Consider the following 26,075-nt stretch of genomic DNA (forward strand, 5'->3'; position numbering starts at 1 on the left):
CTGCTGGTAGCACCTTTCAAGGGTTGAGAGAGAAAGAGTGAGAGTGAGAGAGTGAGAGAGTGAGAGAAAGAGAAAGAGAGAGAAAGCGTGTGAGAGAGAGAGGGGTAAACAGAGAGAGAGAGGTAAAGAGAGAGAGAAAGCGAAAGAAAGAGAGAGATAGAGGGGTAAAGAGAGAGAGAGAGAGAGAGTGGTTAAGAGAGAGTGGTTAAGAGAGAGAGAAGGAAAGTTTTTCGGTGACCTCACTGTAAGCTCCCTGAGCTCTTTTTTGCAGCACCAGCATTGCCACAACGTCACAATCAATCCTGTGAACTCGCCTGATGCACGCTCGTTAATCACCTGCTAATTATAGCACCAGCCTCTCTCTCACACACATACACACTCACTCTCTCTCTCTTTTTCTCGCGCTCTCTCTCTCTCTCTCTTACACACACACACACACACACACACACACACACACACACACACACACACACACACACACACACACACACACACACACACTCACACTCTATCTCTCTCTCTCTCTCTCACACAGTCTCACTCACTCTTTCTCTTTCTCACAGACACACACACACACTTGCTCTATCTTCCTCTCTTCTCCTCTCTTTTTTTCTTCCACCTTTCTTCTCATCTTTCCATCTCTACTACTCTTTCTATCACGCTCAGTTTTTCTCCAACCCGTTCTCTCTCTCTCATGTGTTTTGTTATCCACCCTTATCTCTCTATCGCTCTTTCCTCCTCTTTGGTGTGATCTCTCTGTGTAAATCTCTCTCCAATCTTCTCTGTCCCACATTCTGTTCATCTTTGCCCCATCATCTTTGCCCCCATTTGCCATCCAGCCATCACTCAGGAAGTCATCAGAGAGAGACGCGTGTTTTTTCGGCCCCTGGTGGCCCCTGTTGGCTCAAGGTGGCGTGGGAGACTGGGGAGAGTGGCGTTCTCACCCCTCTTTCCCCTTAGACACCCCTGGGGCCACATAGAGGTCCTTCCACCCCCCCCCCCCCCACCCACCCCACCCCCCCCCACTCTGCCTTACGTTTGGTTTCATCAACCCAGAGATGGGAAGCCTTGCGTGGAGGAGCTCTAGTCTAAGGGACCCTCTTGGGGCCGCTGTGTAAGACTCTGTCTAGGGTGAGGCTGAAGGTGTGTTTGAGGGGAAAGTTTGACTAAAAGTGTGTGCTTCGTATGTCTGTCTGTGTGGTTAGCCTGTGTGCTACTTTAAGTAATGTTTGTGTGTGTGTGGACTGTTGGGATTAAGTGTTGGTTGTGCTGCATTGTTGGCATTTCTGTTAGTGTATGTGTGTGTGTTTGTGTGGTAGTACGTGTAAGAGAAATATATCTCACCAAAGCATTTTTTTGCTGTGTGGTGTGTGTGGTGTGTGTTGTGTGTGTGTGTGTGTGTGTGAGGGGAAAGGGGGCTTTGGTGAAGGATCAGGGTGTGTCTGGCAGCCTCTTTAAGCCCTACCCCTTTTCTTCCTCAAATCCATCCATCCTCTGAAGACTGCATTTCTCTTCCCCCCTCGACTTCTTTGACTTCCTTGTGTGTCGCCGTCCTCGCTAATTCCTCCCTGAAGGACGCTTCAAATCCGTAAACCAAAAAGTCAGGTCATTTTGTTTCTTTGGGTGCTTCATGGTCCCCCCGGTAATAGTCTGGCGTAACGTGATTCCAATAGTTGAAATTCTACCGCTGTAGAGCAAAGATACGTATTCCACAACGCAATGGAACTTGGAGTTCAAGGTGTCTCACCACTTTGCACAGAACCTGTTGGTGTAATAACGCTGTAACTTTTATCTTTCTTGATCTTTCCATAGCTTTCATTTCAGGTTTACTGGTGGATGAGAAAGAAAGGTTCAAGGTGTTCTTGTTTTGTGTATTCCCTTGCCTTTTAACTACTTTGCTGGTGAAATGATGGTTTTGACAACTAATTTGTTAATCTTGACGTTTTGACCCTGCCGGCTTCTTCAGGAATACTATTCACTGGTTGACAACTATTTGTTAATCTTGACATTTGACCCTGCCGGCTTCTTCAGGAATACTATTCACTGGGTTGAATGTTGTGGTGACAGACTTGTGCCTTTTTTCCCGTCATGTTTGAATCCACTGTAGTTCTGCCTGTTGGCCAGCAGGGGTCCCTATCACTCCATGGTAGGCAACAGGGCTTTGCTGACAGGCCCCTAGCCCACAGAGGGCTAAAGCTTTAAAGCTCTGTCACTCCCTCTCCTCTCTCTACATGTAACCTTCAGCTCTCAAGCCTTTTAGCTCCATAACACTACTTTAATTGCTTTCCTACGTGTGTGTATTTGTGTAGGAAATGCAGGCAGACTAAGAGGCACGCAGGGAGACACGCACACACACACACACACACACACACACACTCAAAAACAAAACGCACACTCAGAGGCAAATGGATTTAAGCAAACACACACACACACACGCACGCACGCACGCACGCACGCACGCACGCACGCACGCACACACACACACACACACACACACACACACACAAACAAACATATACTCATTACGCAAGTGATAATGGCATTATAATGCATTATAATGGCAAGGTTTGTGTCTGTGGCAAGGTTTTTGAGGGTGGAGGGGTCTGTGAAGGAATCTAGAAGAAATCTAAACTTCACAACCTCAACAATCAGACGACCCTCTCTTGTATTTACACATGCTCTCCATATTAAAACACGAACTAAAACCCCTCTGTGATTAAAAAATGGCATTTAAAGTTGCCGTAATTAAATCGTATCCAGACAGCGTGCAATTATCAGCACTTAACTTTTTTCTTTAAGTCCTTCGCACCTTCCGTTTTCTACCCCATCGCTCTCTCTTTCTCTCCCCGCTTCTCTTTTTCGTGCAAATGTTCGGCGGAAGGGATACGCTCGTTAAGTATGCAGAGAGAAGTTCATGGCCCTACCGCCGCAGTGAAGAGAACGGAGGGTCTAAATTGGCCCGCTGCTGAATTCCCCAGGAAAGCGCGCTCCTGTGCGAAAGTGCGGTAATTAGGGTTAGCTGTTCCCGTCGTTGTTAACATAGCGGCTTAATTTGAGAAGATGGTCCTCTCCGTGACCCTCTCTCCCTTTCTCTTGCTCTCTCTCTCTCTCATGGCTTTTCTCAGTCTTTCGCAAGATCTTACCTCTCTCTTTCTTTTTTTTTTCTCTTTCTCTCTCTCTATCCTCTTATCCTACATGCTATTTTTAGACGAAATGGGACCAGAAATAGTGAGTGCACTGGAAGTCAAGGTCACCATCTTAATTAAGAGGCAAATTGTTTTGATACCGCCAAGACTTTGAACTCTTTCACGTTTCCTGCCTGGTAATAGTAGCAAGGCAGCTCGCCATTCAGTAGCAGGAGTGGTATTCAGGTCAAGCTCTTTCCAACAGAACTAATGTTTGTTTATTCAGCATTACTCTGCACTGATAATGGTGTTATTGATATGAATAATGCACTGTCTTGATCTGGTGCCTTTTTGAACATTGCGCTCACTCTCATGCTAATTCCACACTACTGGAACATATGGCAATTTTGAATTAGTTTTTAAAATTCTGGCAAGGTTTCCCATTACATACATCCATATTTCAGTTTGGCTGTGGAATGTTGGCTAAAGTGAAATGGTCCTCGACTAACAGCACGGACTGTAGGTTGACTGAAGCCTTGGGATCCATTTGCTGCCATTAGAGTGGACCCACGGGAGGGTTGCGTAACCTAATCTAACACAACCTGACCTTACGAGCCATGTTGTATTGCATTGTTCATCCAACTCACTTAATGGAGTGTGTGTTTGTGTGTGTGTGTGTGTGTGTGTGTGTGGTCACAAGTGTGAAATTGGTTGCTGATCAAGCTGAGCTCAGTGTGTTATGGTGCTCTTCCCACAAAAAGTGGTCTTGGGTGCATCTGTATGTGTATCAGGTCTATGTTGTGTGTGTGTGTGTGTGTGTGTGTGTGTGTGTGTAGATATGTATGTCTTTCTGGATCTCCAGTCCCTCCACACCAGGCAAGCCCTTGTGTTCTATGCTGCTCGGGGGTTCCTGCCCTTAGGTACACATTCCATCAATAAGGGAGCAGGTTGTCTAGCAGTGGAAGGTGCACACATCATCATTTCAGCTCCATACAGGATGTGTCAGGTCCATAGAGTATGTGTCAGGTCCATAGATAGAGTATGTGTATACATGTTATTCCATAGAGTATGTGTATACATGTTATTCCATAGAGTATGTGTATACATGTTACTTCAGCTCTATAGAGTATGTGTATACATGTTATTCCATAGAGTATGTGTATACATGTTATTCCATAGAGTATGTGTATACATGTTACTTCAGCTCCATAGAGTATGTGTATACATGTTATTCCATAGAGTATGTGTATACATGTTATTCCATAGAGTATGTGTATACATGTTATTTCAAGTCCATAGAGTATGTGTATACATGTTATTTCATGTGCTTGGGAATTGATTTAGCATTGGATGTGTGTTTCTTGCAGCATATATTGTTGGTTTGTCAGAGAGCTTGAATAGGTTTCCTCTTTCTCTTTTCCTCTCTCTCACTCTCTCCATCTCTCTCTCTTTCCTTCTCTCTCACTCTCTCTCTCTTAGGCCTGTCTTGCTGAGAATTTGATAGGTTGTCTATGTTGGATTTCCTAATGTAAAATGTGATTTAAGGGTGAACTAATGTAAAGGTTTGAATACTGGTTAATGAACAATACATGTATTAAAGCCTCGTCCCTCCCTCCATCCTCTCTCTTCTCTCTCTTCTCTCTATCCCTCTCTCTCAGGATGTGTACTCTAAAGGCCTGATCCCGCTGTCGTCGGTGAATGGAGTGCGAGCGCTGGGTGATAACCGGCTGGAGTGGTTGACGTGTCTGCGCACCTTCGTCTTCCGAGCTGAGCGAGAGGGTAGGAGCCCTTTCAGTCACCGTTATCCCTTCTTTCTGTTCTTCCTTTCCCTCCTTTTTGACTCTCTCTTCTCTCTTTCTTCCCTGCTTTGATCTCTGTCCCCTCCCTCTCTCTCATCATCTACTTCTATCAGTCTTTCCGTTGTCTATTTTCTCTCTCTTTGTTTTTTTTCCTCTTTCTCCTTTTTTTTCTTTCTTTCTTTCCACGACCTTTCTCTCCTTTCTTTTTCCCTTGGTTCACTCACTCACTCTCTCTCTCTCTCTCTCTCTCTCCTCTCCTCTCTCACCTTTCTTCCACTCTGTCTTTCTACTTCTCTTCTCCTCTTCAAAGTTCCATTTTGTCACCTTCTCTCTCCTCTGATTCTCACACGTCTTAATCCCCTGTACACATACACACTCACTCTCTCTTTTTCTCACGCTCTCTCACACACAACTCACACACACACACACACACCACACACACACACACACACTCTCACACCCTCTGTTCTCCCCCTCCAGATCTCTATACCTCTCCTCCTCTCCCTCTGTCATTAACAGTAAACCCTGCTGGCCTCTTCCAACTTCTATCAGCACACAGTGCTTGCATTGGCTGCCATTTGTGCTTTCCTAATCTGCAGGAGGATCCATTGTGGCTCTGTGAGTCCCAGTGTCACGCCTGTGTCCAGAACCATGGGTTCCATTTTCTTGTGCCATAATGTATGGCGCCTGTCTTCAATTTTATTGTTACTGGTTGTGTGAAACCATGTTGGGTGCTTTGCTGAGTTCCGCTAAGTGTTTGCCCTGCTGTGTGTTTGCCCTGCTGTGTGTGTGTGTGTGTGTGTGTGTGTGTGTGTGTGTGTGTGAGTGTGTGTGCGCGCACTCTCTCTCTTTGCTGCTGTCGTGTATTGTGTGAATTGAAGTAAACTGCAGCATAGGAGCCTTTCAGGCTGTGGGACAAGGGATTTTGGTGCAGCAGCATGTCCCTATGCTGTCCCTAGGTGTTGCCGTGTTTAGCTGGCTGGCATTGTGCCCTCTCTCTCTCTCTCTCTCTCTCTCTCTCTGGTAGTTATCAAACAGAATGCTGGAAGAGTTGCACAGTGTAAACATCTGCCTCAATTAGATGGGTCTCCTTCTCACCCCTTAACGAGCACTAGAGAGTCACCTGCCCACCCTCAAACACTCACACACACACACACACACACACACACACACACACACACACACACACACACAGACACACACACACACACACACACACACACACACTCACACACACTCCTGCTCCATCTCCCCCTCTTTGATGTAGGCCAGCGGGTCAAACGGCATATTGAGCTGAATCCAGGACAGAATGCCCCTCAAGCCCCCCCCTATAACTGTGATGAAAGGGGAACATGCGAAACAAGCAAGATGTTTTCCCACAAATCACCACAGAGGATTACTTTTGAAGTGGAAAAAACATAACGTAGCTGAATCAACACAAGTGAAAAGAGGTGGAAATAAAGATAGCATGTCTACAAGAGTTGAATGCCTTTTGAGGCACTGTCACTTAATAATAATAATAATAATAATAATAATAATAATAATACTAATAATATATAATACACAGTGCTAATATCCTACCCTGTGTTAATGTAGCTATTCCTTTGTTCTTAGATGCTGCTGTTTAACAGGCTCTGATTCGGTGTGTTGTTGACTGCTGCTTCGTAAGAACACCTTTGAGTTCTGAGGGAGGGCAGAGATTTTGTTTGCCCTCGCTCACAGACAACTGAGGCAGACTCATCAATAGGGATGGGTATCGTTTGGTTTTTATCCGATACCGGTACATAACCGATACTTTTAAAACGATACCGGTGCCTAAACGGTGCCGGAACCGATACTTTTTTTTTTTTAAGCGCAAAGCGACGATTGACAACATTAAAGAAAGGCTTTTTTTATTGCCAAGGCAATTTTTTTTCTTCAAATTGAACAATATATTAACTGTTTAAAGTATATTATAAATATAAATACATACAAAACACTTGGCTTCCAACTACAGCTTCAAACTTTTTAACTTCAAACTATGAACATTATATTAACTGTAAACAACAGTTTATAGTATACTTAAATAAATATAAATAAATACAAAAAACAGCTTCAAACTTCTTTTGCAAAAATATGAGCATATTTGCCTTTGGAGTCAAAAATGTATTATTTTGTTTGCATTTATTTCATGAAATTTCACCATTTTATGATTTGTTTATACCTATCTTTTCTATCTTGTTCATAGTTAATCTTGTTACTTGAACACAACTGAGTACGAGAAAATGTGTACTGCCCCTTTAAGAGACTACCGTTGGTAGTTTATCTGTCATCTCCGTTTATTTTCAGTCTTCAGTTGCTGTTCTGCCGTTGACTCTTGCCTTCTCTCCCCTCTTTTCACGCATTATTTTGTTGCATTTGCTGCACGTCGCGATGTTTGAATCTTTTTGTGCGAAATACAGCCACTCTTTTGACCGTTTACCTTTCGGTATTTTCTTTGTTAAAAGGTTGATGGCTAGTTCTGTTTGTGCTTGCCTGCTCTTCACTGTCATAAGACTGTTGCTATGAAAACACCAATGAGCGTGAGCGACACAGGACAAAGTTTACATTGGAAGCTGGGGCAGTTTTACATGTGCCCCACGGAATCTGCCTAGCGACCGTGTTCAATTGGCTCAGGCACCGAAATGAAGCACCGAAATCTGCGTTGCATTTCGGTCCGGGTAGGTACCGGTTGTATTGGAACCGGTTCCATATTGGTACCGGTTCTCGGTACCCAACCCTACTCATCAAGCGTTAGCAAGTGTGTTCTCTCCTCAACCTCACCTTGAGTATTGCTCTCTCTCGCTCTAACACTCTGTCTCTCATACTCTCTCCTTCTCTTTCTCTCTCTCTCTCTCACACACATACACACACACACACTTGCTTCCTCTGTCTTTCTCCGTTTCTTTCTTTCACAAAGAAAGAAATTAATTCTTTCTCTCTCTCTCTCTCTCTCTCTTTGCCACACACATTCATTCAGTCAGTCAGTCACTCACACACGCTCTCTCTCTCTCTCTCTCTCTCTCTCTTTCTCCCTTCCTTCCTCCGTCCCTCCCTTCCCCCCCCTCTTTCATCCTCTTGCAGTGTTCATTTTAGTGCTGCAGCTCTGACTTTCCCACTCTAGTGTGATGAGTGTCTCCTGCTCGGCCCGCTCACAGCCACAAACAGCAGGCTGCAGATAAGCACAACCACTGCGGCTTGTTTGTGGCCACGAGGTCTTCCTTCTCTCTCTCTCTCTCTCTCTCTGTGTGTGTGTGTGTGTGTGTGTGTGTGTGTGTGTGTGAGAGAGAGAGGGTTTGTGTCTGCGTGTGTTTCTATTTTATTTTGGCAGGACTGCTTGCAGCCTCTCTGAGCTCAAGGAGGGCTGAGATAAGAAAGAGGGGAAAATAACAGGTTGATGTTGGTCAACACACACACACACAACACACACACACACACACACACACACACACACACACTGTTTTGGTTAATGTATGTGGGTTGTGCAGGTTGTGCAAAAATCACACACACACACAAACACATACACACACACATACACACACACACACACACACACACACACACACACACACACACACAACACACACACACACACACACACACACAAACAAATCTTAAAAAAAACACACACACACTCACAAATCTTCACACACACATAACACACACCCAACTGAAGGTTCCATTGTTCCACAAAGTTTATATAATTGTTATAGTGAAGCTATTTTTTTTGTTTCATTCCCCCATCACCATATTCACAGAGACACGTGACCCCTTCACCTTTACAGTGCAGATATACATCTCCCTCTATATGCGTTCTCTCCCTGGGTATTGAGCCCATGGTGATAGCATCTTGCGCTAACCAGTTAAGCTATAGAAGCACTACCAGGTGTTTTGTTTGAAGCAGCCTCTAGCTGGCCTCACTCAACATTGCTATAAGGTAAAAAAAAAAAAAAATGATTTCTTAAGGATGTGTTTTGTGTGTGAAATGAGGAATTGACACCCATAGTGTTGGCCCCAGTTGTTGCTAAGGCTTGTGATAGCTGTAGCGTAAACAAGCGTTTGTCTGACGTCCATTATCTTGAACTCCCCCTCCCAGCACAAACGATCAACCTTTGCAGCTCAAAAAAATAAAAAGAGCGGTCCATTGACTGTTGGTGTAAAGCCCAGATGGCAGTGAAGTTTTGCTTTGCAACATGCGCCATAGAGAACTACAAGAGATACATAGGAGGCTGGAGATAGAGAGAGAGAGAGAGAAAGAGGGAACGAGAGAAAGAGGGAGAGAGAGAAGAAGGACAGGGAGGGGAGAGAGGAAAAAGAATTTGTCTGGCCAGCTCATGCATTCTTAAACACCTATATACCAGAGTGAAAGAGCCATCAATCTCTGGCCAAACATAAGAGAGACTAAGAGTGTTTTAGAGAAAGGGGGAGAAAGAGCGGGAGAGGGAGAAGGAAGAGAGAGGGAAAGGGAGAAGGAGAGATTGAGAAGGGAGGGGAGAATACTGTGAATAATTTAGGCGGCACAAGAGTTTGTGTTCACCCACAGCTGTCTGCTGTGCTTTTGACCAGTCTGCAGGTGTTTGTGCCCCCCTAGGTGTGTCTGTTTATACCACTTGTCTGTGTGTGTGTATGTGCCATATACAAGTGTGTGTGTGTGCTTGTGTGTGTGTGTGTGTTTGTGCATATACAAGTGTGTGTGCTTGTGTGTGTCTGTGTGTGCATGCGCGCCTACATGTGTTGATACAGCAGCGTTAGCCATGGCTTTGTAAGATGCAGCTCGACACACCACGGAAACCCCATGAAAGAACATCACAGTCGCTTATTAGCCAGTGAGGTTTTCACTCTCATTCTCTCTCCTCTCCGTACAGTTGTGTTAAATGACGATGAAAAAACAGCTAGTTCAGTCTAGCCAATGCATTGATGTTTCTTTTTCTCTTATGGTTGGTTGATTGCTCTCTCGCCTGCCTGCCAAAGGTCTGTCCAGTGAGACATAGTCCTGAGGGAGGGCATGAGCCTCACAAAGTATTATTAGCACTTTCTTATTTACACACCTGTTACATACACAGTGCAAACACGGACACACACGCACACGCACACGCACAGACACAGACACACCATATACATACATGTGCCCGTTTTTCGTCTTTAGGTGCACACACAACAACACATGCACACACCACACCACATAAGCACCGGCGTCGTCTGAGTGGGTAACTCTAGCGCTGCTCCTAGCATTGCTCTCATACTCTGGCGGTTCTCAGAGGACCTAATTGGAGGGTTTGTGTGTGACATGACATTTGTCAGCCATGACTGCACCCTCCTGCTGCTGAACGTCAGAAGGGCTCTTTAGGAGGAGTTGGGATGAGTAATCAGCCCTAATGGGGGGGTGGGGGGGTTGTTTGTGATTGAATGAGTGAGTGAATTAGTGGAGTGAGTGAGTGGGTTAAAGGTGCTACATGTAAGATTTTTAGTTTAATGAGGACATTATGATTTTATTTTTTGGGGTCAACTAGAATAGATTTACATGATTTAAATGTTCCAAAAACACATTCTTTTTGTAAAAATAGCAACAGAATGTGAAGAAAAAAAACGATTTGACGTAACGTAAAAAAATGCCTATAAACTCTGTTACCCAGATATCCATTAGGTTAGCATGCTAAGTAGCGAGGCCCGGTCCAGCCTCTCTCATAATACAACTTTGTACCTCAAGAAGCACTAGTGACTCACTGTAAGGAAAAACCACAATGCACAGCAAGAGTGCCATCACGCCAAAACTGTCAGGAATGGTTTTTTGTAATCTCTAAAATCCCATTTGAGAGGCTAAAATAACAATTCAGTGTGCGCTCCATTTTATGAACTACTGGACCTTAACTCATTTAACTCATCAAAGTGCCAGGTTGAATTTACAAACGGGCCCAATTAAGCATGGCTGTGCTGTAGTTAGTGTCGACAAGTAACTCAGTTGCAAGCCCATCGGTTAATATTATGCTCAGCTAGCTCGAAAGCTTGAGTGCTTAAATGAAGACCTACAGGGGTCTGTTTGCAAACAAAGTTAATGTAACATATAAAATATCACTTGATGTTGATGGAGACACTAATGGTAGCCTAGATTTATTTGTCATAATATTTCACGCTGCATGCATCCGTCGGCCAAACTTTTTGTTTACTTCTGTGAAGGGAGAGGAGGAAGGGATGGACAAACGTAGTAAATACACCGCCTCCAATCTGCTTGGGGTGGCAGTATGAAATCATTTTGCTTGCTAGCCGACAGTTCGTCGGTCAGCTTCTTTAATTAAGTAATTAATTAGTGAGTGAGTGAAGCGATGAGAGACTATAAATGAGTAAGATAATTAGTGAATGAATGAATGAACGAATTAATGCAAGTAAATAAGCAAGTAAACAGCTACTGTATATGTATCAGTGAGGTGTGTGAGTGTGTGAGTGAGTGAGTGAGTGGGTGGGTGGGTGGGTGGATGGGCGGGCGGGCGGGCGGGCGAGCGAGCGAGCGGTAATGGTTTAGGGGGCAGGTGATAGTCTGATTTGCATCCTCATTTAGACAGAGTGAAAGAGTGAGTGAGCTGGACTGCTCACCTTAAATGAACTAGGCAAAGAATCAAATCGGTGAGAGATTGAGCCCGGTAATGGGAGAGAAGGAGAGGCAGTGACTTGAGTGGTAAATTGCCTGTTGTAAGCCTTTGGGGTTGGGGTGTGTGTGTGTGTGTGTGTGTGTGTGTGTGTGTGTGTGTGTGTGTGTGTGTGTGTGTGTGTGTGTGTGCGTGACCCACACAGAGTGTTGAAGTGACCCAGTACCTTAAAGAGTTCAGAGTTTGTGAACACACACACACACACACACACGCACACACTCTCTCTCATGCATTCAGAAGTACTTAGAGACATAGGGATGACCTTGGGGAGTGTGTCCCATAGTGCACCATTTCAGATTATTTGAAACATTCTTTTGCATGTTGCCTAAAGGTGGGGCTGAGAAGGAGAGAGAGAGGGAGATAGAAAGAAAGAGTGAGAGAATGAGATTGAGAGAGTGAGAGAAAGAGCGATAGAGAGACAGAGAGAGCTGGGAAGAAGAACAGAACGACCAGACAGAGGCGTACATCAGACAGGTAATGGGAGTAAGTGCGTGTGTGTGTGTGTGTGTGTGTGTGTGTATGTGTGTGAGATGTAAAAGTCTGTGAATAATACAGAGAGCACTCTATTATTCATGTGGCTTTTTATGTTTGATGAGAGCAGACTGGCCCTGCCCGGCCACAGCGGGCACAGGATTTACGGTGTGTGTGTGTGTGTGCGTGTGCGTGTGCGTGTGCGTGTGCGTGTGCGTGTGCGTGTGCGTGATTTACACTTCATAATAACCTCCGCGCAACAACACCAATGGTTCCTTAGTGTTTTTGTGTGTGGGGGGGTTGAGGAGAGAAATGTACAGCCTCTCAGCTTTGAGAGCACAGCTGTGTGTCTCTCTCTGTGTGTGTGTGTGTGTGTGTGTGTGTGTGTGTGTGTGTGTGTGTGTGTGTGAGAGAGAGAGAGACTTTCCCACTGGTTCCTATGATTTGTGCCGGAGGGCTACAGATGTTTTGTGTAATAGATCTGCATGTGCAGATGCATGTTGGGTGTATATGTATGTCTGCACAGCTGTGTGTGTGTGTGTGTGTGTGTGTGTGTGTGTGTGTGTGTGTGTGTGTGTGTGTGTGTGTGTGTGCGTGTGCGTGCGTGTGTAAAACTGTCTAGTATGAGACTGTGTGTGTATTCATTTATCTCCTCCTCTGTTTTGACCTTTGTATATTTGGCATGAGTGGGTTTCTCTTTTAAACCAGTGGGATCTTACGCCAACCACCCCACCACCCCACCCCCCCTCTCACACACTCACACACACACACACACACGTGTGCGCGCACTCTTACACATTACACTCCATAACACACAAGCACATCATAAACAAAGACTATCATCTCATACAAACACCCACGCACAGACAGCACACTGAAACTTTCCTTTTGAAACTTTTAACCCTCGACTCCCTCTCTCCTTCTCCCAGCCACCCCCCCCCCATCCTCCACCTCAACATCTCCTCCATTCCCTCTCTCCATCTACGTCTCCTAACATCCAACTCTCCCACTCTCTCCCCTTTTTCTTTCTCGTCCATTCTTTCCCTCTCTCTCGGTCTCTCTCTCTCTCTCTCTCTCTCTCTATCGCCCTCCCTCTTTCTTCTTCTCCATCTCCTTTGTTATCCCACTGCACCCTCCTCTACCTCCTCCTCACATTTGCCTGCCTTAGAGCGGTTGCCAGGTGCTGCAGAATTCCTCCCCCCCTCCACCACCCTCTTCCTTCCCCTCAGCTTCCCCCCACTGCTGTCTCTCTGTTGGGTTGCCAGCTGCGGTGGCGGACCTGCGCAGGGCCGCTGCGCTGAGCAGCTGGTAAACGTTCGCTGGCTGCCGCCACTACTCGCTACTCGCTACCCACAATCCTCGGAGCCGGGCCGCCCGTTTCGAACGCGGGCCCCCAGAGAGGCCTCCTGCGCAGGCCAGATTTCCTGGCACCCCCCTGCTTCTCCACCAGCACCACCAGATGCAGGGATGGAGGGAGGGAGAGAATGGCTGGCTGGGGTGTGTTTTGTGATTTGTTTTGTTACTATGGGGAAGCGAATAGTGTGTGTGCGTGTGTGTGTGAGGCTGGGGAAGTAGACGTAGAGTGGGCCTTTGTTTCTCAGATCTATTCCCAGCTCTGCCAGTCTCTGGTTGGCACATATGCATAAACACACACACACACACACAGGTAGAGTGGCTTTGTGTACTAGGTGTCTACATGTACACACACATAGAGTCAAGAAGTTTGGGTATTGTTGGTGATTAGCATAACTTGCACCAACTCAAACACCACACCATGCACACACACACACCCAGACACAGACACGCACACACACACACACACACACACACACACATACACATCTAACAGGTCTCTCCTCACCTTTCTTCTCCCTCTCTCTCTCTCTCGCCCTCTCAATCTCTCTCAGGGGACAGGCAGGAGTGGCTGGCCCTGCTGCAGAAGGCCCTGGGCTCGCGGCCCTCCATCTCTCAGCACGCCCCCCAGGGTGCCACGGGCCGCAGCGGGGCCCTGGAGCTGCGGGGCCACAAGGGCCGGGTTTACGTCTGCCTGCTGGGGACGCGCGTCCGCCTCTGCAAAACCGAGCAGGTGATGATGATGTTTGTCTATTTCCCACCCGAAGGCCCTGATGTAGCAGTTAGACAATGTTTGGTTTGTTGTTTATTGTTTTGTGTCTTTGGAGATTCACCTCTTTTACTGGAGTTATGAAAAGACATGGAGATAATAGACAGCATGCTGAATATCAGGGATAGCTGCATGTATGTGTGCGTATGTGCCTGTTGGTACACATTGGACATGTCCGCATTCATGTCTGTACGTGTGTGGGTGCACGTGTGTGTGTGTGTGTGTGTGTGTTTATTTGTGTGCATGTGTGTGTGTGTCCATGTGTGCGTGTATGTGTGTGTGAGTGGGTGCGTGTTGTTTGTACATGTCCTACATGTGTGGCTCTTGGCATTGTTGTCAGGATACGTATGCATTCATAAGTGTGTATGTGGCGTGCGTGTCAGCATGTTGTTTGATGTGATCTCTCTGGACAGCTGTGTGTGTGTGTTTTGTGTGTGTGTGTGTGTGTGTGTGTGGTGTTTGTTGGGGGGGGGTGGAGGGTGTACCTGAGCTCAGTCAGATGGTCAGGTCAGGTCTGCCCACGTTTGGCCTCCCGCTCCACTGAGAGCACAGTGAAGACGTCTGTTCAGGACCAGAAGGAACCAGTGGAGGAAGAACTCTCGGAGGAGACGGCAGTGAGATTGTAACTCACGGAAAGACTGTACAGACACACACACCACACATATTGTTTTAAAAGAAAGAACTTTCTTCCTGTATTTATTACAAGCCAACTAGACTGCCTTGTTGGGCATGTGAAGTTCTTTAATGGGGAAGAAGAGCCACGATGATGAGAAAAAATGCCCTCCAGTTTCAATGTTTTTCTTTCTAAAATGTAAACATTCCAAAGTGCGAATATTCTCATCCGTAGTTTTAAAATTAAATTTAAATACACGACAACAACAAAGGTTACACACACACTCAGATATACACAGCCAGTGTAGAAATACACTTAGAACAGAGATGCAGAAGTACATGTTCTCATATTGGTCATATCTACACAACATACATTTTGTATTCAGACCGACACACTCCATAACTTTACATACACACAGCACACACCACACACACACACACACACACACACACACACATAACCTGCATGTACACATAAATATGCTTTTATTTCTCTCTCACCCTCTTCCACTCTCTCTGTACACACACCTTGCGTCTGCCCTTGTTTGTCTTTCATCAATTTTCTTCATTAGTGTGAGCAAACTTTCTCTCCCTCTCTCTGAGTTATGCTGGGGAAAATGTTGGTGCGTCAGCGCTTTCTGCCTCCTGGCCAGCGAGACAGAGACAGAAGACAGACACACAGAGAGAGAGAGAGAGAGAGAGAGAGAGAGAGAGAGAGAGAGAGAGAGAGAGAGAGAGAGAGAGAGAGAGAGAAGGAGAGAGAGAGAGAGAGAGAGAGAGAGAGAGGGTGGAGGAAAGAGAAAAGAGAATGAATTGTATTGTCTTTGCATAAACCCCAAATACCTGCCTTGTCGAATGCATTGCTGAGCTGCATGCTTGAGAGAGAGGGAAAAAGGGGGAGAAGAATGAATCAGAGAGAGAGAGGTGGAGTAAGAGAGAGAGAGAGAGAGAGAGAGAGAGAGAGAGAGAGAGAGAGAGAGAGAGAGAGAGAGAGAGAGAGAGAGAGAGAGAGAGAGAGAGAGAGAGAGAGAGAGAGGTGGAGTAAGAGAGAGAGAGAGAGAGAGAGAGGTGGAGTAAGAGAAGAAAGCGAGCGGGACGGGGAGATGAAGTGGAATGACTATGATTGAAGGACAGAGAAGGAGGGGAAGAACAGAGGTGGGTGGGGGGGAGAAATGAGGAGAGGGCAAAGGAGTGTGAGATGCAGAGAGTGAGAAAGAAAGGAAGAGAGAGAGAGAGAGAGAGAGAGAGAGAGAGAGAGAGAGTGAGGGTGAGGGCGCACACATAAGGTTGGCAATGGGGCTCATGCTCAGTGGAGTGGAGTATTTAATTTAACAAGATGAACGATCTTGTCAAGAGACGTCAACCCCCCCCTTCTTCTTTTTTGGGGGAAAAGCGCAGGGGGGGGGGGGGGGGGGGGGGGGGGGCGTGCAGGCTCCATGGGGACGATAAAGTGGTGGCGCTGAACTCAATTCCGAGGTCAGTTCCGGCACGGTTTCCCAAGGTAAAGAGGGGTGTCAGGGAAAAAACAAAACAAAACAAAGAAAAAGAAACCCAAACACATTGGACTCCTTGGACGTCAACCTCCTGGTTAGCAGCACATTGATTCCAGGGCGCCTCTGTCAACAGTCGGCAAAGAACATTTAGCCTTTATTTATTTAGCCTGCTGGGCTCACACACACAGACACAACGCACTCACCTGCCGGCTGGTCTAACATATACAGCACTGTAGAACACAGAGCAATACCAAACATACGACCCTATAAGGTAACTAAGAAAAAACACCTTTCTGTGTCGACCCTTTTAGGATGTTCTATAGAAGTTCTTAGTGAAACCTTTTTACAGGTTCTCCTTTGAGGACAAGCGTGTATAGGAAATGAGGGGAAAAAAGAGCTAACACTAAGTACAACTTTGTATCGTTTAATAGTTCAGCTTAATAGGCCAACGGGGGTGCAGCAGAGATGATTCAGAACTAATTGAGTTGTAACAAGAAGTTACCATTCTACAGATGCACAGACACACACACTGCATGTCCATGGCCCCCATCCCTAAACAGAGTCGGAGTGATTTCTAAACCAGAAACATCTTTTTATGGAAGACTGGAAATGCATCACAGACGATAAGAAGAAATTCAATGTCCTCATTCATCACCCGGTGCATTCATTCAAGACAGCTGGTTCCATTCTTCACATCAGGTGTGCAGATATGTGTTTTGTCAGTTGTGGCAGATGACACAACACGTAAAAGCTACCCATCATCCCTTTTCCTGTCACGCCCATGTCCTCACAGTGTAAATGGCCAGCAGTTGAGAGAAGGCAGGCAGGCAGGCAGGCATGAGACATGAGATATGCCTGTGACAAGGTGGCAGCGTCTGGAAACCAGTGTGTGTGATTGGGATTCTTTGTGCCGCTGTGCTAAAGGGATCAAATCATCTAGAGATCAAGGGTCCTTGCTTTCAAAACAACAGATATGAAGGTCTTTTATGTTTTGGTGTGGAGGTTTGGAGTGCTTTTGACTCAGGTCCAGGTCCTGGTGTTGGACTGTTTGCTGTGGCCAGTGTTGACCCAGCTTATGTTGCTTGTTGGATCTTAAGTGGGCCTTTTGTAGGTTATATGACTGTGTGCTGTTTCAACTGTGTGTGTGTGTGTGTTTTTGCAGTATGTGTATGCACACCATGTGTGTAAGTTCACATTAGTAAATGTCTGGCTGTGTGTGTGTGTGTGTGTTGTGAGTGTATGTGTGTCATGTGAGCACTGTGCTTGTCTGGGGGGAAAAGAACTTAATTCATCTTAAGCTTCATTAGCTCTTTGCACCGTTTTGCCCCCGCAGTCACCACGGTAACAATAGTTTGTATCCCAAGGTGCCGAGGCTCTTGTCTCCCTAACGTCGCAAGTGACACGGTGAATTAATGACACCATGGCTCTGTTTCTCTTTCTCGCCTTCCTTTCTGTTCTCTCTCTCACACTCTCCTCTCTCTCTCTCTCTCTCTCTCTCTCTCTCTCACTCTCTCTCTCGTGGTCTTACTTCAGTCCCACCCTCAGTCTCTCACTCTATTAGGTGTATGGCTTCATTTTTCATCATCCTTGTGGTTGAAATGGCGGCTTTTATGTAGTGAAGGATAGATGATCCTGTGGTTTTAGCGACTGTGTGTGGGTCCTTTTGTGAATGTGTGTGTGTGTGTGTGTGTGTGTGTGTGTGTGTGTGTGTGTGTGTGTGTGTGGTGTGTGTGTGTGTGTGTGTGAAACAGAGTGACAGACTAAAGAAGAGACTGGATGTGGTATAATCAAGGCTTTGGCAGTGCTAAAGATCAATTGGAAATGATAACAGTCTATGCTACTCTTAAAAGAACTTCAATTGTGCTGCAAAACTTCATACCGTCTACCAGCCTGAAAAGGCTAACTGAATCTTTAAAACATAGGTCCGTATTCTCCCATTCGCACGTCCTTTTTTGGTTCGCCTCCAGTTACGCACATTTCAGTTACTTGTTTTCACCCCTACGTGCTCTGATCACTCCCACAGCACTTAACTTCAGAATAAAGCTGGCCTCATGAATAGGTGCAATTTATTTTTTAAATGTGAATGTCATTAAAATCCATGGAAAACATAAACCAGACTTTGATGTTGAAAATCAAAGCAAGGGGAGAGCTGTATTACGAATAACCTCAAATGAAAACATTTGTTTCTATCCATCACATCAACCTAACAAAGGAGTAAATTAACTAAATAACACATTTTTGAGGTCAATTAATAAACCGGCGCTTGAGGTGTTGAGATCTATGATTTTAAAAACTGACCATTGAGGTGAAGGTAGGCTACATCACAATGCACCTTTCAATGTCCCTGCCTGAGATCATGTTTCGTAGCTTATTATTACACACTCAGAAGTAATCATGCAATCAAACGCCTCACCACCAATGACTGAAAAGGACTTGTGCATGTACCTGCCTCCCTCTGAAATGAACCAGATTCAAGGACAGACAGAGCACAAATTAATTTGATGAGGACCGGCAGAGAATGTGGATAATTACTGTGGCTTTAAAGTTGTTTGTTGAGGTGTCAGAACAAGTGTAGTGGATTATGGCTTCTTGGTCGGGTCGAAATTGCTAGATGCACTGCACGTCGGTAAACTCCAGTTTATCCAAACGAGGTATTCATGTTTTCTCAAAAGCCCTGAATCGTTTTCAGGTCTCTCTGACTGGAATAGCAAAATCAATGGAGCGGAATTCTATTGCTGGGGAAATATCACTATCTACAGAGCCGCCCTAACATTGTGTTTACATGTCAACAAGAACAGACCCCCCCCCTCCTTTTTTTGGGCTTAAGCCACGGATGTTTTCAACTACTAGCTCTGCCCCTGTTGCTGAGTTTTCTCATAATTGAAGTAATGCAAGATCATGTGATGTGTACATTAGAAATGCAGAGATTTGGGGTTTGCTCATAGCTCGCAAATCTCACTGAAGTCAAGGGAGAATACGCTTTGGCAGAGAAGTGCATAGCTGCGCACTTTTTATTGTTTTAGTTATGCGCATGGGAGAATACGGCCAATAAAGATTATGTTTCCAACTTGTTTGTTTTGTTTTAAATAACACCTTCGTCCAAAATTAATTACAAGCTAACTTAATTGCCTTGGTGTGCATGCGGAGTTCCTACAAGCAGAGATTCTATGGAGACTTAACAGCCACAGTTATGAAGATGCCCTCCAACATGATCTTTCTTTTTTTTTTTTTAATTTAACATTCCAAAGTGCTAATCCTCCCGACTTTCTTTTCTAATGTTCTAACTGAGCTGTGTTTATTTTAGACAGAAATGCTCAGGTGCACATTTGTATGTTTTGAAATATATATTTATATATTACTGAAAATCTTCTCCTCCTTAATGTAACCGTTTGACTTGATGGTGGGCCACTTGATGGCAGCATGGGCTATGATATAGCAGATTTCTCTAAGTCCTGGGTGTTGGTTGGGGACCTTTCGCTCTGAACCAGTCAGGGAACAGGCTGTACCTGAGGCTAGCCTGACCTCATATCTGAATGAAGATGTCAGATTCGTTTTTTGACTCTGAGGGACTAAGTGTTTCACTCTTTCTAGTTGTTTGGTTGATATTTGATCTGATGTTTTGAAGAAGTGTTGACCGAGAGGCTAGTTGAGTTGTGAATTTGGGAGGTCACTGTGGTAAAATCAAACAACATCCGCTCCCATCCACTCTCGTGTTTTTCCTCCCGGTGTCATAATTGGACAGGGCACAGTGTGCTGCCGTGGTAGGTGTCGCCCTGGCAACCAACCGTGTAACGGTGGGTCTGTAATTGGCATCCTGCAGGAACGAGGGTTATTAGCTGGTCACAGCACACTTTGCCATCATCATCATCACCACCATCATCATCATTTTCAGCACCACCATGTCAGTATTTGGGCTAGATTTAAGCCTTTAAGATCAAAGTAAATAGTTCCTGAAAAAATTCAGGAAGAATTCAGGAAATGAGCCACAAATGTGTCTTTGTTTGAATACGTGTGTGTGTGTGTGTGTATGTGTGTCTTTTTCCATGTTTAGTTTGCATGGCACGAAGAGCGTGTGCACATGTGTGTGTGTGCACATGCGTATGTATGTGCGTGTGTGTGTGGATGTGTTTTTGTATATGTTTTTTCTTTAACAAGGAAAAGTGCCTTCCAACCAGTATTGATCTCAATCTGTGTGTTTTTATACTCTCCGTACACGCAGTTCTCTTCTGTAGTCACAGCCAGCAGGTGTTTATGCATATGCACAGGCTTAAAACGATTAGAATGAAACTTATTTCATTCCATTGTTTTGAAAGGTCTTTCATTCCAATGTTTTAAAGGAGAGAGAGAAAGAGAGAGAGAAAAAGACACGCTATCTGTTTCTCTCTCTCTCTCTTTCCCTCGCTCCCTCCCTCCCTCTCCTTTACACCGTCTCCCAATCCCTCTCTCTTTCTCTTTCATCACTTTAGATTGTCTCATCACCCTTATCTCCCTCTCATCCATTCTGAAACTTTCTGTGCTTGTCTTATTCCCCCCTTCCTCCTCTTCTTGGAGGACGTGTGCGGTTGGCTTTCGGAGGCGTCTAATCATGAGAGATGCTGTCGGCTGGCTCGCGCTCTTTGTTTGCCGTAATTAGCGTAAACTGTGTTTGTCGTCTCGGCGGGCTGGAGCTGGCAGCGAGGCGACGGGGAGACGGCGGCGAGACGAAGGCGAGATGTGGAGATGGTTAGTCTCGATAAGAAGTAGGATGAGGCGCGGTGTCATGTCTTATGAATTTCCCACTTAAGACAATAAAGTGGCCGACCAGATTGTCCTCCTCTCTCTTCCTTTCTCTGTCCTCCTCTTTCCCTCTCTCTCCCTCTCTCTCCCGCTCTCTCTATCTCTCTCTCTCCCGCCCTCTCTATCCCTCTCTCTGTCCGCCCTCTCCTTTTCTCTCTTTCACTTATTTTGCTTTGTCATAGTTCCATTCACTGTTAATGAACCTGTTTCTATCCTTCCTCTCCATTTGACATGAATATTTGTTTCCTAAAGTTTCACCACCTGACAATTTACCTGCCATTACAGCGATGCTCAACCAGCCAGGTCACATCCAGGAGACACACCCACAACAATTAGGCCTCCTGTTCTCCCCTATCAATCTCCACTGAGAACAACAGAAACCCAATGTGTACCCTGACATAAAAGGGCCATCTGATTGTAAGCTGTCGAAAGCTAGCAATCCATTCTAACCCAGTTAGCATATTAGCACCAAGGCATCCAAGGGCCCTGGGGCACCCAGTGGAGACGGGCCAGCTGTGCTCCTGTGGGATGCGGAGGGTGGTGGTGTCCCTCTGCCTATTGAGGGTGGTGGTGTCCCTCTTCCTATTGAGGGTGGTGGTGTCCCTCTTCCTATTGAGGGTGGTGGTGTCCCTCTTCCTATTGAGGGTGGTGGTGTCCTCTTCCTATTGAGGGTGGTGGTGTCCCTCTTCCTATTGAGGGTGGTGGTGTCCCTTTGCCTATTGAGGGTGGTGGTGTCCCTCTTCCTATTGTTCCCTGGATTTTCTGCCTGGATAAATCCCAGCCATGAGGGAGCCTTTCCCTCTGTTTCGCTCCGTTCCCTGGAGCCCATTAGCGCAGGAAATCTGAACTCAAGCCGTGAGAGTGAAGCGTCAGTTTGCTGCTGAACACTTCTTTAACTTATTCACGGTACAATGTACTGTGAAGGACAAACTTACACACACACACACACACACACACACACACACACACACACACACACCACACACCACTCTTGTCTCTCTCTCTCTCTGTTATGTCACATACACATACACACAAACTGTTGGATATTTTAGTATCAACAATAAGTCGTTTTTATAATAAGGCAAAGACACACAGTTGTAGAATTTAGACAATTGTATTTATCTTTGCAAAGAGGGAGAGAAGTTACAACATCACTGCTACCAACTCAACTCCGAAGGTGCAGTTCCTTCTTACAGCTTTTAATGTCTTGTTCCTCATCTGGGATGGAACAACAAAAGTGTGACCTTTCCTAATTTGGTATCAACAGAACCCGTCTTTAGGACACGTTTTACTCTGTGACATTTCTCAGAATGTGTGGTTTTTCTTGGCCCAGCATCCTGTTCTGCTTCTAGGCGCAAGACGCAGTCTGCGCAGACAGCTTCAAGCAAGTTTAAGCAAGTTAAAACTATGATCAACAGAATTTCCTAACATAAACACAGAAAGTGTCATGTCATGTCACAGTAATCAAACCTGATGGAAGGGTAAGTGAGGGAGAGGAGGAGGATGTCTTGTTGTTTGTTTGTTGTTAACTTGTTTGTTTGTGTGTTGTAGGACTTCAGTGGCGGTTTGGCGATTGCCGTGGTGGATCTTACCTCAGCCAGTGTGAAGCATGTTGAGAAGAGAGGATTTGAGATCAACACTCCATTCAAAAACTTCTGGTTAGTTTCTGTGTGGATGTGTGTGTGTGTGTGTGTGTGTGTGTTGTTGTGTATGTGTGTTTTTGTTTTTTTTCAGTGTAAGCTTTCTCTTGTGTTAGAGAATTTGAGAAAACGCTGATCTGTGTCCTTGAGATATGTCTCTCTCTATGTGAGTGTGAGAGAGGGAAAGAGAGGGAGAGAGAGGGAGGGAGGGAGACAGGGAGACAGGGAGAGAGAGAGGGTGTGGGTGTGGGTGGGTGGGTGCGTGTTTGTATGTCACACATCTGTGATAGGCCTCCGTGTCTTTGAAAGCCACACATCTCTCAGCACCACCTCAGCAAGGTTATACTCTCTGTGATTTCCACAGCCTCCTTGATTCTGAAACACTCACGCACCCCACCCCCCCCATCCCATCACCAATGCCCTTAGCTTTCAATTTTGTCACTCACTAACCACTCTTTATATTAAAGATGCAGTCCGCAATTTGGTTTCAGTCTTCGCGAAAAGTTGTAGATATTTGTGCTCAACAGCCAATCGAATTACACCCCTCCCTTCCATTCTCCTGAAGCACGTGTGTTGATTGGCTGGGATTGTTTATGGCTCGGTCCGAGCTACTGTGTTTGTTTCCCGTTCACAGAGCCAGGACTAAACTCAAGTCTCTAGATTAGATAGACTAGAACATTTCACCCTTCTGGCTTTAGACATAGGAACTAATAGGAGCTAGAAATAGGTGGATGTCAGGTGAAAGGGCTGGTTTCTGGCTGGTGTGTTCGTGTTCGACAGAAGCATGCATTTCTGATGGTGTGAACCAGAGGTGGGGAAGCTGTAGCTCGCAACAAATTTTGCTCGCTATGCGAGACCTGAGATGTCATTTATGCTTCTTAGGTGTGTGTGTGTGTGTGTGTCTTTGCTTGTGTGTGTGTGTGTGTGTGTGTGTGTGTGTGTGTGTGTGTGTGTGTGTGTGTGAGAGAAAGAAAGTGTGTGTGTATGAGAGTCGTGTCACACCTTTGCAATACCAGACTAAGGCCTTAGAAAAAAAATTGCTTTGAAAAAAAGAAAATAAAGTAAAATAAGTTGCATTAAAAGAGAACATTGAGTGTATCGGAGGTCAGATGCCCCCAACTATTTCATCCTCATCCTTTAATACTATGCAACCGTCTGAGGAGTTGTATGCAGGGTTATATAGGTGTGTGTGTGTGTGTGTGTGTGTGTGTGTGTGTTGCGAGGGAGTCTGTGTCTCGGTATCAACCAGCATCGATCTGCATGTTTACCTCTTACAAGACAAACACACACACACACACACACACACACACCTAATACACTCTTCAGGAAAAAGGTTGCTTTGTTCGCACGGTGACCCCCCTCGGTGTAGTCCTGCGTCGTTATTTGTTTTGTTGTGAAACCATCATTATCGCCAATCACCCAGCGCTCCTTGCTACGGTATGTGACTCTCATGCCTCCCATAAAGATTTTTGTGTATATGAGTGTGTGCATGTTTGTGTGTGTGTGTGTGTGTATTTTGTGTGTGTGTGTGTGCATAATGTGAGGTAGTCTGTGTCTCGGTATCGGTCGAGGCGGTGTGCGGCATCGATCTGTTTGCCTCATCCGTTAGAGCCCCGTCAGTGAGGTTCCGTGCGGTTCCGTGCCTTGTCAGGGAACGTGAGAAAGCGGCGAGTCTAATTGGGATTTCTTGCACTAAAGAAAGAGAGAATGGGAGAGAGAGAGAGAGACACGCCGCTACAAGACGCCGACCCCTCCCAGAGTGCCGCGGGTGTCACAGAGGGGTGTCGCGACTAAAATCGATCCCTCCTTACTAAGCCACAATCATTTTTGTTTTGTTTTTTTGGGGGGTGAGGGGGGGTTAATAAACTCACTTTCAAGAGGGAATAAAGATCCACCTAATGCGGACTTTGTTTGGTGTCACACCTGATGTTCCGCCAGCGTTGATCTCATTTCGGTAGAGATGTGAAATGAAATGCTTTAAATCACTTTGGGGTGCTAAAGCAGAGAGGACATCACACTCATGTAACATCATCTTCCATAATTGTTTTCATGGTATGAGACGGAGATATCAGAGGGCTACAGGGCATCAAGGCTATTTATAACACATGCAGCCTATTGAGAGCCTTTAAGTAAGCAGTCTTTGGTCCACAGCTGTGGACCCTGATGAGGAGCTGAAGGGTCAGGCACTGTAAGAGATCTTTATGTAGTTCAGGAGTCCCCTGGCGCACCTCCGAGCTCAGGCCCTCTCTGGTCAGAAACGAGTCAGCCTGCTACATTTACAGGTGGCAGAGCGGGACAGCTGGGTGCCATAGTTTATATTTTGCTTAACCACACACACACACACACACACACACACACACACACACACACACACACACACACACACTCAAAGAGAGAGGGGGAGAGATGGGGAGAGAGGAGAAAAGTGAGAGTTTTAGGAGCAGTCAGTGGAAGACACAGTGGAGATTTGCACATGTTAGCCGGAGCTGAGCGGAGCTTAGCCGGGGCCTAATGAGGGCTACATGAAGGACGTGAGGGGGGAGATCCGCTCTCTCTTCACTTTCATGCCTGACAGCCAGCCAATTTATGAGTGCCAGAACGAATGAGTGTGTGTCGGTCTGTGTGTGTGCGAGTGTTAGAGTGTTAGAAGAGAAGATTGAGTGAAGAGAATGGGCCTGTAACATTAAAAGCACCTCCTGACTTTGAAGTGTAGGCTTGTGAATGCACACATACATATACACACACACACACACACACACACACACACACTCACACACACACACACTCTTACTGATATTTTGTAGTTCCAATAGCTATATCCCCATCTGTTACGCCCTCCCACATAAAAGAAAGGAACAATCCTTGTAAAAACAAAAGTAGGAAAGAGGAAGAAACAAAAGTAAATTACAATTGAAGACAGAACAGATGTCTAGGAAAGAACATCTGTAATTGAGACATGAATAAGATCTCTGTGTGTGTGTGTGTGTGTGTGTGTGTGTGTGTGGCTGTGTGTCTGTGTGTGTGTGTGTGTGTGTGTGTGTGTGTGTGTGTGTGTTTGTGTGTCTGTATTTGTGTGTGTGTCTGTATGTGTGTGTGTTTGGTCAGCTTCACAGCGGAGTCGGAGCACGAGCGGGACGAGTGGGGGAGGCGGTGCAGGAGTGTATCGTGGAGACTCTCTCCGATTATGAGGTGGCCGAGAAGATCTGGTACAACGAGGCCAACCGCAACTGCGCTGACTGCCGCGCCCCCAATCCCGAGTGGGCCTCCATCAACCTGGTGGTGGTCATCTGCAAGAAGTGTGCAGGTCAGTCACACTCTCTCTCTCTCACTTGCTCTTTCTTTCTCTTTCTGATATGGAATGATTTTTTTACCTGACGT

General features: G+C 45.7%; 1 long non-coding RNA gene across 1 annotated transcript; it reads left to right on the forward strand.

The window, feature by feature from the left end:
• Positions 1-4,862: 4,862 nt before the first annotated feature.
• Positions 4,863-25,843, forward strand: LOC122129799. Its single transcript, XR_006151798.1, has 4 exons — positions 4,863-4,904; positions 13,962-14,140; positions 22,609-22,715; positions 25,803-25,843. It is a non-coding gene; the product is annotated as an uncharacterized LOC122129799 (long non-coding RNA).
• Positions 25,844-26,075: the final 232 nt, after the last annotated feature.

Source organism: Clupea harengus, unplaced genomic scaffold (assembly GCF_900700415.2).
Source record: "Clupea harengus unplaced genomic scaffold, Ch_v2.0.2, whole genome shotgun sequence".
In the NCBI taxonomy this organism is placed as follows: domain Eukaryota; kingdom Metazoa; phylum Chordata; class Actinopteri; order Clupeiformes; family Clupeidae; genus Clupea; species Clupea harengus.